The sequence below is a fragment of the Dermacentor variabilis genome, chromosome 1 (assembly GCF_050947875.1).
Source record: "Dermacentor variabilis isolate Ectoservices chromosome 1, ASM5094787v1, whole genome shotgun sequence".
Lineage (NCBI taxonomy): Eukaryota > Metazoa > Arthropoda > Arachnida > Ixodida > Ixodidae > Dermacentor > Dermacentor variabilis.
The window spans coordinates 79,051,548-79,067,308 of NC_134568.1; the positions used below are offsets into that span (position 1 = coordinate 79,051,548).

At 48.0% G+C, this 15,761-nt stretch overlaps 1 protein-coding gene across 2 annotated transcripts in view; it reads right to left on the reverse strand.

Annotated features, from left to right (window-relative positions):
* Positions 1 to 15,761, reverse strand: part of LOC142579840 (uncharacterized) — a 378,351-nt gene that overhangs the window by 156,825 nt on the left and 205,765 nt on the right. The window lies entirely within an intron of this gene.

The following is a 15,761-nucleotide window of genomic DNA, read 5'->3' on the forward strand; positions in this document are numbered from 1 at the left end:
GGCGGGAAAGCTCTAAGCCCTTTCATACAATCCAGACAAAACGCGAGGAGAGGCTAGTCAACAACTGAAAGCAGCTACAGAAGCTCGAGATAGTTAGCGGACTGCCGGCGAACTTGCGGTAGTTTAGACAGAATATCACTAGTTCTGTGGGCCTCACGATTCAACTCAACCAGCTGCAAGACAGCGCACGTTGCAGTTGTAAACTGCTTCGATCTACTCAGGCCTGCAGTGAAGCCTTTGTACGTGGAGGCATCTAGCTTTTGTTCTCGTTTCGGAAGCTCCAGAGCCACCGCACAAACAAGCCTTTGGCCGAGGAAGATAGATGCCTCCAAATATCCTGTCCGCCCTCTACTCTTTCCCATTGCCTGTCCGGTTTTAGAAATTCAATCGAAACTGAATGTCGCGCGCCCAACCCTGGACGAATTCGAGAAGCGACGACGCCCCCCCCCCCCCCCCCCCCGCCTCCAACCCTATCCCCTTCCCCCCGTGAAAGTGCGCGCAGTCCCGCCCGCTTAAATCTTGGCGGCGGATTTGCCGGCTCGCTTCTCTCTCAATGAGCACTGCAGAGGCAAAGCCATCTATAATGCATGGTTCAATCCGTAGCACGGAGCCGTCTCCTTTTCCCCGGCGTCTCGCTGCCTTTCCCCCTCTAGCTGCGCTTGCTCCCGCCCATTGGCCGTTCTTTGAGGAGAAACAATTGCGCACCGGATATGTCCGAAATGCAGCTTTCCGCTGCCGGCCGTGCTGCCGGTTTCATTTTGCATGGCCTCGTTATTGCGACGGCAGTGTCGGCCGTCGAGCGTAGGCGCTGCGTAGGCGCTGCCTTTCTTTAGAGCGTCTGCGAGCTGTGCATAGAGCATGTGCCAGATCGTCTCTCTCACGGGGGACCGGAGCATCGTCTTCTATTAGCCTCGTGCGCGACCGATGGTGGCGCTGCGAACGGCGCTCCGGTGAGGTCAGGCGGCGGAATCGCCTTCTGCTACGCTCTCGCTAAAATCGCTTTTTTTTTTTCGTTTATGTAGCCACCCGATGCGTTTGCTCCGTGGTTATGGCGTTGCGCTGCCAAGTTCCACTTCGCTGATTCGACACCGGCCGTACTTCAATGGGGGCGCAATGCAAGAACGCTCGTGGCATAGTTAGATTTAGAAGTATGTTAAAGAAACCCATGTGGTAAAAATAAATCGGCCGTCCCCCACTACGGTGTGCCTAATAATGATGTGGTGGTTTTGCCGCGTAAAATCCCAAAATGTAATTATTTTAATGTAAAGAAGCTTCTTTTTATATAACCACAGCTCTCGCGCGCAAGGAATGTCATAAAAGTTGTGACCCAGCCATAAAACACCGCGCCGAGCGAGTAAATGAGATTCTATGCAAAATTGGAAATGAAGCTCGATCGCAGGGCTCATTCGAAACGGCATATTCGAATAAGCGGCATTGTACTTGAATAAACATTTTAGATTTCGCACATAATTCCAGTCACTTGGTGTTGCAAACATCAAACTTTTCCTGACAAGAAAAATATCATTATTTCACTGACAAGCGCTTTATCTCGACCATTAGATGCACCCCGGTCTATCATATTTCGCATTTGTCAGGCATGCTTTGGGCTGTCTTCTCGCAAATAAGCCGCATTACTCCTTTCTAACGTAAAAATCTCGTTTAGGTTATCATAAGGCTATTTCTGTTCAACGAACTTTCAAACTACCGGCAACGCCTCCGAAAGCATAACTTTATCGGCGTTATAAAAATATTATGTTATAAGGAGAAAGAAATCGCCGGAAAGCCTGTAAACCTTTTATTGTGCCTTTTTGTGTGTGTATTTAACGCTCCAATTACTTGTTCGGTCAAGTAACAGCAAACCTAAGCTCCTGAAGGTTCTTGTTCTAGTTGCAAATACGTATGACGGGTTTACAGAACCAAATATTTTGAAAAAAAAGTTGGTCTAAGCAACGGTTGCCGCTTGTTTTTGTTACAAGATAGCACTAATTCTCATCGATGGACGAACCTCGCCCCCCCCCCTAATGTGCTCGCTACCATGGCAGGAGCAAAGAAAGAATGGGTTACGCCGAGCCGACTAACATGCAGGGGCGAACTGTTTCACGGTGAAAGTAACAAATTTTAAATGAAATTTTCTTGCGAAGGTCAGCACTGCAGCACAAGACTACATGGCGTTGTTTTGCCCACCAATTTTGTACGCCCTTGTATCAGATGTTACAGACCGTAATTTGCTGCAATGCCGCTAAAGCAGTGCACGCATTAACGCGCCGTAGCGACCACGTAGTTTTCTGAGAATGGCATCAAACGTGTTTAGTGATATGCTTAACGCGCTGGGCAGCAACAAAGCGGGAATGTCTGTGCCGAACGGAACAAGGGACCGAATACGACGGAAGCGCTGCAGAGCGAAACACAGTATTACAGCGCAGACACAGTAGTGACCAACTGCTGCAATTCATCGTCAAAAAAGGGCCGGCAACCCATTATGAGCGCGCCACGGCAGCGGAACTGCAATGACGAGAAACCCCCGCCGTAGACGCACGTGTACACACTGATGACTATCAGACGACGCCAGAAGCAATCCACCCTAGGTGTAGGAAAGACTGCGACACCGCAGGGAATAGTATCCTGGGGCATTCCGTGTAAGGTGCTGACTTAAATTTCAAATGCTCGAGTAGAGCTCCATCGGCCGACAGCGTCAAGTTGCCTTCACGTTGCGAGCGTACGCGCCGCGCGACAGCGAGGTCCCCCTGACGTCACACACAAGAGGGCGCGTCTCAAAGATATCGGGCTGGCATCAATTATATCGGGAAGGCAAGGAAGAAGAAGCATGTGCCTGCTGCGGTAAACCTAGGGAAATGATGGAGCATGTTTTATTAGAATGTGAAGATATCTGCCCAGCGGTCGATTGAGGCACCTCTGGCCTCCTTGAAGCCCTTGGGTTCATCGAAAACAGGGAGAAAGTAAACATGTCCGCAATAGAGATTAGCAAGAGGCGATTGGAAGATTGGTGGAAGAAAAGTGGGGAAACGACAAAAAACCGAGACGCACAAAAACAAAGTTCACAAAGGGGGTCAGAAAATTTGGTTATGGAAATTCATCACGGGTTCTTTTTTTTCTTCTTTAGCCTAAGTAGGACATTAGGCAGTACAATAGCAAGACCTTGGTGGCGCAACCCACCGCCCCGTTTCAAAGGGAACGCTCATAACATCCATCCATTCATGCATCCATCCGGGGCTATTGACCCTGTTCGCGGTAGTCCCGCGGGCGCTGTCATGTTTGATCACGTGGTGATGCTTTCCTTGCTTGCCTCAACAGCCTCAGTTGCCTCTGCGATTACAATGGGTGTATGACGCCTGTGCGGCTTAGCAAACCTATGTTTAGGGAGATATCGTAGACGGTGACTGGATGGACGACACGAAGCTTTGGCCACAGCTTCAGAGTACGTACAAAAGTGCTTTGGAAGCTGATTAAGCTAAGTCCAAATGGCGCGAGCCGCGTATATATCTCAACTCACAGGAGGCTAACACCGCCTGCTGCAACACCACCCTCACCCCCAGCAGCGATTCGAGGCAACTTTTGCATGGCCAGGTCCGCCTCCAGCAAGCAATACCCCTTCTCTTCCTCCTCCTCCTCGATCTAGGTCAGAAGCCAGAGCGCCACAGAATATAAGCTTTATTTTCTTTCTTTCTTAGAGTAAGCCTTCATGGTGTTTAAGTAATACTTAGTTGCGCGTCTTCTCTGTATACATGCCGCTGAGACGTCTGGCGAACTGCTGTCATTTCCCCACTGTCTTTTCTTTCCAGTTCTTTTTCTATTTTTACCCTCGTGGTTGTTTACGAGGTCTTCTACTATCGGAATAGTTGCGCAAGATAACGTTACCACTCGGCAAAAAGAAATGTTAGGTTAGACGAACCACGCATATCTGAGGATGTCAGGGAACAAGAAAGAAAGAAAGAAAGAAAGAAAGAAAGAAAGAAAGAAAGAAAGAAAGAAAGAAAGAAAGAAAGGAAGAAATAGAAAATTGTCGGCGTCTGCCTTTGCACTAGAGTCACGGTGCGGATGCATCTTGAGGTGGCCGAACAAAAGGTGACGGGTAGTGGGTACGCGGAACCACGACCAAATTCGCTTCGGGACTGAGGGATTTGAGAAAAGCGCCAATCATTCCTGTCAAGCGCGAGGGGAGCTTGATGAGGCGCTGTTCGACGACAAGGCTCATCAGTAGACTGACTTGCGTGCTTGCGAACAATGCACTGCGCAAAAACAAGCAAGCAAACGAACGAACACACAACAAACAAACAAACAAATAACAAAAAAGAAAAGAAAGCACATTCAAAATAAAAGAACTCGCGACTAGCTGGATTCGAGTTAGACTTCTAGGGGCTACCTTGTGGCTTCATTCGCGACCGAGGACGGCGCTCGGGTGCCGCCAGCAAAAAGAAACAGACGCATTCATCGTCTGCTATACGCTCCGAATGAAACTGCTCCTACTCGGTCGTTGGTTTCGACTGTCTATGCGTGCACACATATCATGGTACTTTGAATTATTTATCCGCATATTTTTCGAACTTAGTTCTTTAGAGAAGGGCTGTTGAGGCCAACAAACAAAATGTTTACATTACAGCGGCCTTTTATAAAACCAGTGCCGTAACAACTCACGAGCCCAACCATGATCTTGTGACTCAGTCGCAAAGCAGCACAGAGAATTAAATTATTGGTTTTACTTGCCAAAACCACTTTCTGATTTTGAGGCACGCCGTAGTGGGGGACTACGAAAAGTTGGACCACCTGGGGTTCATTAACGTGCACCTAAATCTAAGTACCATGGGTGTTCTCGCATTTCGCCGCGACCTCGTGCTTAGCAGCCCAACACCATAGCCACTAAGCAACCACGGCGGGTACCACACACAATGAGTTGGACTATGGAGTTCGCTCTGCTTCTTGAAGAAATATGCGCACTACCTCGTATCATGTATCAAAACATACGTCCTGACGTGCGTGCTTTTCACGCTGTTAACCTTCTTGCATTCCAGTGAAGAAGCAATCATTACCACCTGTTTCGTTACGACTCGGGGCAGTCCCGAAGGCGATAACACAGCATCTCAAAGCGCTGGCAGCCGCGAGACAAGAATGGGAGAAACTTGCACTCGCTCGTTTCTATAAGCAACTTGCTTACGTGCAACGCGACGTAAGCGAAAGACTGCGGCAAGGCTGTCTCGCGCCTTTAATTCCCAAGCGGCCGAATGGAGACTGGCGCCTGCGCACTTGCTCTCCCTCGTGTTTTGCTGCCACGCGCCGCGCGCGCCAGACGTGCGCGTGGTCGTCGCCTGTTGGCTGTGCTGTCGTGCAGGGTGGAACGCGGCTCCACCCAACCATCGGACAATTCATTCATTCATTGAAAAGGCCCCAAACCATGCGGGACAGGGACCTTCCTAGCTAGATGGCGCAAAGTGACTCGGGATAAGCCAAAGAATATCTCGCACTGAAACAGCGACTCCATGCAGACATGAACAGAGCTGACGAAGAAACACTATCAGATGACGTGTGCACTGCAGTATACACGCTGTGAGTTCGGTAAAAGGAGCGAGATATAAATGCTAAAGGAGGCACCTCCTCGTGGACCGGAAGGGGCAGAAGAAAAGCGCAGCCCCAGAGGCGATGCTACGCCCACACCGGGTCTCGGAGCATGGAAATTTCCCCAAAAATGATGCCCGAGAAAAATTCTGAACAGTTACGAACGATATCATTCCAGGCTACCTTTTCCTTTCTGTTTTGTGCCGCCCGAAGAACCACCGCGATTCAACTATTCAAGAAAATCACAACTAAGGAGAAACACCTCCCCCCCCCCGTCCCATTTACGCAAATATTATTATTTTGGCCATCTACGCTTTAACGCTCAACAACAATTCCCAAAACATGCTGCAGAGTTTAAGCACATACACTGGGATAACATTGCCCCACCAATCCGCTTCCAATCTTATAGCTTCCGTAGCTAAAATACTCGATATAACCGACCAGCCGTTAACACATGCATACATTACTTTCTTTCAGCTTTAATGTGTATGGAAGGATATTTCCTCCTTTTTAATCGACACTAGTTACTCCACGTCCTTAAACTTTTTATTCATACGTTCAACTTCTCGAAGAACTTCGTTTGATATCTCGATCTGTCAAGTTCAGCGTGCGAACCTTACCAAAATTACCATACGCTTTGGCCCGCATGCAAATGAACTACCCATTTTAGTGAGCCAGTAACACTCAGAGCCAAAATAGCGATCTCGCGTGACCAACGCTTATTCGGATACGAAGTTGGCTCTTGGCCGGTATGGACTCACGTACTCAGCTATTTTTATGAGCTAGTGAGCGTGCATCGAGGTCTGCGGGGAATTGAGCGTTGTTAAGGATAACGACCAAGGCTACACGATTCACAAATAACGTGCACGTAACCAAGTGCACGTGACGAAGAGCAATTGCTTTTGCTCATTTTCTCTCACAGCGGAGAGTCCACGTTTAGTAGAATTTAGTCTGTTTTCAATCTTACATTCCTAGGCACTTGAGCGACACCTTATCGTTTATGGATGAAACTTTACGCCCGGTATACGTTCGCGCCACTTTCCGTGCAAACTTGTCCGATCTTGTAAAGCGACTAATAAACATCGCGCCCTGCCGTCCCAGAAACAGCGATACACGACGCGGTGATTCTCCGGCTCACACAAATGAAACCTGCGACGCGTATTCCGCCTTTCTGTGGTCGGCAATAACGTTCGTACAGTGAAACTCAATACCCGCAGCAATAAGGGCGGAATAAAAGGCCTCTGATAAGCACGCAGTGAACGTCATACAGCAGCCAGCTTCAGCTTCGCCATCGTCAGCCAGACATGCGAGCTTCTATGCCGAGCATATTGACTGTACCGGAGTAAGGTCTTCCACAGCACCGGAAAGCATAGCTTCAGATCAAGAGGAGTAAAAAAAAATGAACAAAGAATCAAAAACAAAAAGTCAGTCAAACTGGCGTCGAGAACAGCGCGTTACGTAAATATCAAATATGTGCGAGAGATGGGGCAAAAAAGAAGGCTACACGACGGTGTTGTGTAAGCGCTGCGGCTCGAGAGCCATAAATTCGTATTACTGATGAACAGACACCCAGGCCCAACTACGGGGGCGAGGACGCCCGAGAAGTAATGTAGGAACGCATTATACGATATTCTTTAGCTTTGGCGCGCGTAACAAAGCGTCGATTGGTAATGATTTATAGTCTGTGCGTGAAATCTGCGAAAGGTTAGGCTATATTCGGATGAGAATGTAATTCGAACTAACACTGGTACCACGCAGCAGACGTCAACGCAGCCACCTTCGGTGTAAGGGCTGTTGTGGCTTCCTTACATTTTCACCATCGGCCATCGTGCACGTTCTAAATGGCTGCAATCAGGTCACATCCTCGCTGATTGGCTCAGAGAATAAAAGATGGCAGAATTCTACAACATCCAGGAAAGGCATCCGCACTTGGAGCGGCGAAGCGAGGGCAGAAAAAGTCAACGCTATACGCATATAAACTGCGCAATATGGTCTAGCCAACACGCGAAGTCGCACGGCCGCTGTTTCGCCGACGCCCAACAGCGCGCCGTGCATGGCGGTCTACGTTCGGTGCGACAGCAGCGTGGGGCCTCGCAAAACTCGTGCGCTCCTTCCGGCAGAATGTCTTCTGAAGCGGTTATTTAGGGCATTTAAGAGCTTCCTCTAACCTTCGCGTTTCTTTTTTTTTTCTTTTGTAATTCCTTGTGGACTGAAGGGTGCGGCTCCCATTTGGGATGAAATTGACGCTCCACCAGCGACAAGTAACTGTCACATGCGCGGCGTGATATGCTGCTCTGCTGGTCATCTTCTTCCTCAAGCAACTTAATCTGGCTTCGTATGGCTTTAGGCTCGCAACTCGCTGCGACCCCTCGGTTCGTTTCCCGTGGCACCCTGTTGTCTGTTTATTCAGCAGTGCGCTAGAGAGACACTGTTTGTGGCTCTCGCTATTCATGAGCTGACGCTTGCTGCTCGTGGCCGCAATATAGATGTAGCTTATCCGGCCAATAAACCACCGTGTTGCATATAATGTCATATTTAGTTTACTTATATCAGCGCCATTCGATAATATAGGCTTCAAAGTGAATCACGAGAAAGAAGGGGTTTCCTGAGCATTATACATCAACTGCACTGGTTTATTTGCCATGCGCAAGAACTCCTGTTAGGCAGCTTTCAAAACTTCCTAACACAAAACACACTACGTAAACAGATACAAATTGCAGCTTGCAGGTTCAACAAAACGTTGAGAAATATTAAGTGGAGAGAGAGAAAGATTTTCAAGAAAACTTAAGATCTCTGTCCCGCTACGTGCAGCCGTAGGTGTTCTGCAGTGAGATGCTGATGTCAAAAGAAAATGAAAAAGAATCAAAACATAAATTAAAAAGAATGGAGCACACAACGATAAACGTCGTAAGAGCGCCAGTGAGTCCACAGCGGTGCTAGAAAAACAATATGGCTACATATCTTGGAGCAGCTTCATCAAGGTCAAAAAAGAAGAAAACAAGCGGATTTAGACTCAAGCGCGCACAGTTGAAACCAGTCTGCAAATTGAAACTTGTTTTGTTACCTACATTAAAATTCATAATCAATGTCATCACGGCGTGATTCGGCTTACGTCAGAAAAAAGTACCTGCGTCGGAGTATTGTCGTGTCGAGTGGTGGTCGACACCGTTTCGAACGACCGGTTTAGTGTGCTTCACTGCACAGTTGATCACCATGCGGCGGAGGCTACTTGGCAGTGGGAAAGAATAACCGGCGTCGTGCAACGTGACTTGGGAATTGGAACAGCAGTTATGGAGCGCTTCCGGCATAGGCTAAATACATGACGAAGATTTCAATAATGTATCGACGAAAAGGGAACGGTGCATGTTCGGTTGAGCTTAGAGCTCACTTTCTCCCCCTCCGATGACTTTCAAAAACATTGGACGCCCAAATTTTAGTGCCCGGCATGTGTGTACTATGTGCACCATTCGTCGTGTTTGAGTAACTTCTTTTTCCGCTTTTAAATCGGAAGTCTCCTTGCTCACCCCCTGCCCCTTTCTCTCCCAAAACGCGCATCAGCACCAACGCGTCTGTCACTGTCTCCTGCAGTCGCATTTTTGTCACATTTGCCTTAGGCAAACAACGTCACAGATCAAAGGTTGTTTTTGAGACAAGAATTGCTGCGCAAGGAGGTTAAATCTTCGATTAAGCAGTAAATAAAATCGCATACTCATAATGGTCCCTGAAAGCCCACGAATGTAGCGAAAAACTGGTAAACGAGTAGTACCGACTATTGAACTAGTTGGTTTGATACAGTATATGAAGCGCTTGTGACGCGGATAAGAGAAAAGGCAGGCTGGTAGCGACCGTCAGTCACCACGTTGTCCCCGCTACGCGGAAATTCAGTTTACGTCACCTTACCTTACCGTGGGGGTCATTGCCCCCTGCTCTTTCATCGAATTCAGGTGGCGGCCTGACTGGGGCGCCACCACAGCCACTCTGCAAAGCTGCTTTTACTTTTAAATAAAGCCAGTCGACGCTCCGTTCTCAACCTGTTATAACGTGTATTCCTTGCCTCCGCTAAACCGAGCTGCCAACAGGCGTTTGGGATGTCTTGCGCGCCACACACTTCGTGCGGTGTTTTATGCGCCACGCAGACCTTGAGAGCGCTGGCGTCTGTGCGCGTGCTTTCGAGGACAGGTCAGGCAATACTGTAACGGATGAAGACGACGTTGAGCGCTACGCACCTTTGTTTTTGAGAACATTGCCTCTTTATTTGAGGAGCAAGCAAGCGAGCAAAGAGACCGTGTCCGCTGTGAGAGCCCGCTGCTGTCCCAGTAAAAGAGTTCAGGGACGGACACCATCGCTGAAATCTGCTGATTTTGCTAATAATTTTTTATAGCCAACGAACTTCCTGTTTTGTCCTACCGCTCTACTTTATGTGGACGCGGAGAGATGACTTCAAGCATGGAAGTTATGGGCAAAAAGACAGTAAGAGAGACAACGGAAAAGAACTGCCCGCGATATACTCATGCCAAAGGCAACACCTGCGCATGTCCTTCCTATCTCCGTGCAGTTCAGCGAAGGAGTGCCCCGCCACCGGCTTTGCTCGTTTTGCACTGTTCTATAGCCTGCCCCTTGCTCCCCCCCCTCTCTTATTTTCTTTCTCGCGACCGAATTGAGGCACGGCGCTCCGTGATTATTTTTAGCACGGCAGGCCACGGCCAATCCAGCCAATTTCTGGCACCTCTATTAACCAGTCGCGGATCATCGCGGCCAACGTCTTGCTCCGGAAAGGAGGAAGGGTGGGCAAATCGTTGCCTTCCGACCTCGCGCGCGTCCCGGCAGTTCCATTAATTACGCCGAAGCTGCCAGGCGCACGTCGTCCTGCCTCCCTTCTCTGCAGCCGACCGCAGCGGATGGAGGGGCGACGATCGACTCATCTGCTCGTCCACGCGCGCCGACGTGCAGGCGGACAGAAAACCGCTCTTGTTGCCTGGACACGACACTGCGCAATTTGGCGTGCACATGACAATATATATATATATATATATATATATATATATATATATATATATATATATATATATATATATATATATATATATATATATACTCTCCTGATACCGTGGTAGTGTGACGAACAGACCACTCGTCGGCGGCGGCGGTTGTAGCGCCGACACGGCCAGCAGAGGACAAAAATGAAGATCGGGGCTGCGAAAGGGGTGGCCGTCCTGCAGTCGCCGCACTACGCCACGCACATGGGCTCCTCTTCACGCGACCGGCACGGCATCACGTACATAACTTTCCGACATCGCCGTTCGTTTGACCGTTTTTTTTTTATTTTAGTACGCAGTCCTTTATTTTGATTTAGTTCTCAGCGATACTCGTCATTCTCGGCCCCCATTTTTTTCTCCCCGGCCGGTTTCTGGCCGGCCAAGCCGCACACGACCGGCATATAGCGAACGCTAACGACACGCCTCGAGCACCAGGGGGACCCGCAGTTACGTCGGCGCACGTATTCGGAAGTGCACCGGTATACGGTGACGACGGCGAGGTGATGGGGGTGGCGACTTGACCTCCCCCACCTCTTTCCGTGCGCTCTGTTTTGCGACCAGGCCGAAGCAATTGTTTTGGTTTCGTGGACAATTTCTTACTGTAATTTTTTTCCGCCCTCTTTCCGGCGTCGGGTCTCGGGGGCCTCGGACGTCTATAAGCCAGTGAGCATGCGTGCCAAAACCAAACTTCGATGACGGAGGCTAATGACGCGCCTAATGGTAACCGATAACAGCGTCGAGGTAACGCCCACTTAAGGTGCGCGCCACTGCTGCTAATGTTCCCGCTACGCGCTCTGCATGAGCCGCCCGTCAGCGTCTGAGGCACAGTGCTTATGTAGACCTTATTTATTTATTCTTTTTTGCTTCAGTGTGCAGCCTTAAGTTGCTCTCACATGCTTATTAACAAAAGAGGTGCACTACCAACACGATAACTGTCTCTGCACTTTGAATTGAATGGACAGCATATTGAAATTACTACGATGGGTTACAATAAGTTTGTTCATTAGCTCCGATGCAGTAATGATCCCTAGACTTACTATTATTAGGGCGTGTGTTGGCTCTATACATACGGGATTGAAAGTACGCATTATGGGAGTTGTTACTTAAAACAAAGAAGAAGAAAATTACCAGAATATGCGCACTTTCAGCCATAACAAGCAGGTTTTCCGGATAGATTGCCCTCTTTCTTTAGTGCTAAAAGCAACCACGACAATAATTTCACAATAACTCAAATATATGTGCGCGATTTCTCACGGGCACGCTGGGACTTCTCGCTGTGCTTAGGCACTCCTGCATGGGACCTTTGACTGGTACGGGTGGGACAGGCCTGGGTCCGTGCCCATTGTCCGTTTGCTTCATCATAGCATGCAGGGATCAAAACCAGCGCTTCAATCTAATGCCAGAACGGTCTCAAAACGATACCCGATCTCAAAGGCGCACACCAGGAAGAAGTACCTCCAACATCACTGCTGTAACAGCTAGCGGGTGCAACGAGCGCAACGTTAGAATTTTATTTGTTTCTGCGACACCGGGAGACCGCGTTAGTGAATGTTTTCGGACGCCCGTTTACGTCGAATGTCTCAAATAACAAAAATTGTCAGCTGATTGAAACCTTGAAGCGCGTAGTTGATTGTTTGTTCGTTGAATCATCACTGTCTGTGTGAGAATCAATCCAGTGTTTTTCAATAACAGGCGTTACGACGTCCTTTAACAAAATCTGCCATCAACCCTCCATAGGAAATTAACAAAAGCATCGCTACAATTACATTTTCACCCCAATGGCTGCTGGTATAGCTCAGCAGTTTAGACACAAATGAGGCATTCGTTGCAAATATCACGTTCTACAGACGCGTAATACTGCATACATGCTGGTTGAAAAATCTAGCCGGTGGTTCTACCGCTAGAACGAACCAAGCGAACTGGAGCTTCGGAAGCTATTTATATCGAATCATACAAACAGATAAAATAAGCGTCCTCCGCGCACACCACCGCTCAGACAGACACAATTGCAAGGGGGCCGCGCGTTAATGACGGCCCGGTGTCCAAAGCACGGCATTCGCACTTGCTTCCGCGCGTTCCCGCTTTCACGGGCGTCCGACAGCTTTCGTTTGCGTTCAGGCGCTTTTTTTTTCGGAAGCTTGTAAGCAGTACTCGACGCCGAGTTTGACTGAAGGCTTTTTTACGGGAACACGCTGTCGACAACGTGTTTTCTGCGAGGGCGCTGACAAACCCAAACATGTCCAGCTGCTCCCCGAGCTGAAGAATGGCAAGAGAAATGAGCCGATGCAGCGTTGCTTTTCTGAGCTAATGACGGGTGCACACATTTCCTTTGCGTGGGAAATAAAAACGAAAGCGATCTGATTCTGGTATCAATACGATTCACTCATTCCGTACGTCTTTGTAGAGCTTTATATGTTTATAGTTAAAGGCATTGTTTATGCCTTTACAGTATTATTATTTCCGTTCCATGGCTTAATTTCTCTAATGCAGCCAAGTTCTTAAATAAAACGCATACGAGCCAGATCAAATGCCTACGGCGAAGCCAGAAGTTTGCATTTGAGCTAGGCGTAGCATCTATTGCGCTATTAATTTACCTTCGCCCTGAGATACGCCCCATCTGGCGAGCGAAATTCAACTTTGCGTTATTTTCCCTCTGTCAACCTACAGTTCGTCACGCTTTCATGTTTGCAACGGAAATGTTACGCACGTGTGGGTTCACTCATGCCAGTATGTGCGTACGCAAACGTTGAGAGAAAACGCAATGCCTACATACGCGCGAATGTCTTCGCCATCGTAACTGTGTGTGAATATATATATATATATATATATATATATATATATATATATATATAATATATGCGATCGGTAACTCGTCGCTTGTGGTCCCACTCCCGTGGAAACGGAGCACTGAGCCCTGGAGCTACCGTAAGGTTTCGAGTCATCGCCCTCGCCTATATTGACATTCTTCTCATTTGCTCTCGCCAGCGGACTTAATTAGCAAAAAAAAACAACGAAAGAAAGACAGAGAATCGCGGGGAAGGGAGTGGGGGGGGGGGGCGGTGCCATTGTGTAAAATCAGAGAAAGGTAAAAGAGCCAAAGCGCAACCGAAACGAAAAACTAACATGTCGGGTAAGCGCTTGCCAGTGGCTTGCTCGTACGGCGCATTTCGCTGACAAATAAGCAATAACATCCCGCGCACAGCGCCGCTGAAAGCTGACCCAAACGTGCGCTGGTAAGCTGTGGCACAGTGGCGTCAGTCGGGTTTTTACAGATGTTATTAATTTGTCGATGTGCTTTGGGAAATTGGCATTTTGTCATTGTCCCTGTATCAAAGCAACTTTGTCTCTGCGAACGTTACCGTGCCTATTTGAACTTTAGCGAGCTATTCTCTCCTCATTTGATTTGGCTTGCTTTTTATTCTGCCATGTTCTTTAATCTCTCTCTCACTCTGCACTCTACTTAGTCCATCTGTTTGTCCCTTGTGCCATGGTTTCGCATTTAACAAAGGTGCATATTTGCCTGGCATTGGATCAATCTCGTCACTCGTCTGTCCGTTTACGTGCAAAATCAATTTGAGATGTTCATTAGCGCTTTAATTTGCCTTAAATTGAGGAAGTAGACAAAGCGCGTGTTCCTCGCCTTAATAGGCTTCCACTTTTCGCCACTTACTTTAATGTCCTCATAGATTGAGCTTCGCGGCACTAGGTGAAACATGAGTAATATGCGCGTGGGTCGTGCAGTTTGCCGCCACATTGCGCACTCCGGTCAATGTTAAAATGAATAACAAGTAGCATGAAAGTATGGATAGAGGTACCGTAGGTGTGCATTCTCCCGACAGTGCAAGCGGGAACGGTAAGCTTTTCTATGAATTCAGCAACCACACGACGAGAGCAATAATCCGGCCTGAGACCTGCGGGGACGAATTTACGGTCCCGGAGGCCTCACATTTCGTAGGGCAGCACCCTAACGCTTCGTGTCTAATGCGTTCCATTAAAGCAGTTATTTTCGCAACTTCCCGGGCGTAAAATGAGCTGTGTTGTTTGAGTGCTAAGACGTACTTCATATATATATAGCGTAACGGCAACCGACTGCGGAAAATGCGCGGCCGGGTTCTTAGACAGCAGAAAGTATTTATGTACTGAAACTACCATAAAAATATGGTGCGGGGTTCCTGCTTTAAGGCCGAGTGGCAAAAGCACCGTATTATTATTAGGCACACCGTAGTGGAGGACTGCGGAATTATTTTGACCGCATTGGTTTCTTTAACGTACTTCTAAATCTAACTGTACACGAGCGTTTTTGCATTTCGTCCCCACTGAAGTGCGGCCGGTGTCGAATCAGCGACCTCGAACTTGACAGCGCAACGACATAGCTACTGAGTAAACACATCGGGTGGTTATATTAAATATATACCGTTCGTTGTCCTGTTAATGATGGAATTTAAAAATCTAACGCTAGCAAAAAATACAGATAGTAAACGGAGAGCGCCGTGCTAAGCGAGCACGCTGTCTCAAGGCGTGAAAAGCCTGAAAATGAAGCTATTTTAGCTGGAGCCTATCGGACGACAAAGGCGAGTACCCCGTCTGACATCACCGGATGGATGGATGGATGTTATGAAGGTCCCCTTTGGACATCTTTGGACATCGGTTGGTTGCGCCACCAAGCTCTTGCTATTATACTGCCTAATGTCCTACCTAGCTTAAACAATAAAAAAAGAAAAAAAAACACTATGAACTCCCACAACCAAATTTTCTGATCCCCTATTGCGAATTTTGCTTTTGTACGTCTCCGTTTTTTGTCGTTTCCGTACTTTTCTTCCACCAATCTTCCGATTGCCTCTTACTAATCTCTACTGCATACATGTTTACTTTTCCACTAATCTCGCTGAACGCAAGGTCTTCAAGTAGACCAGTGATGCCTAAATCGACCGCTGGGCAGACGTCTTCACATTGTAATAAAACATGCTCCATAGTTTCCCTAGCTTTACGGCAGCAAGCACATGCGTCTTCTTTGTTCTTATACCTCGCTTTATAGGTGCGTGTTCTAAGGCATCCCGATCTCTCTTCGAAAAGTAATGAGCTTCCCTTTGAGTTATCACAAAATGTTTCTTTCCTGATTTCGTTTTTTCCTCCTAAGTAGTTACTCATGGCAGGTTT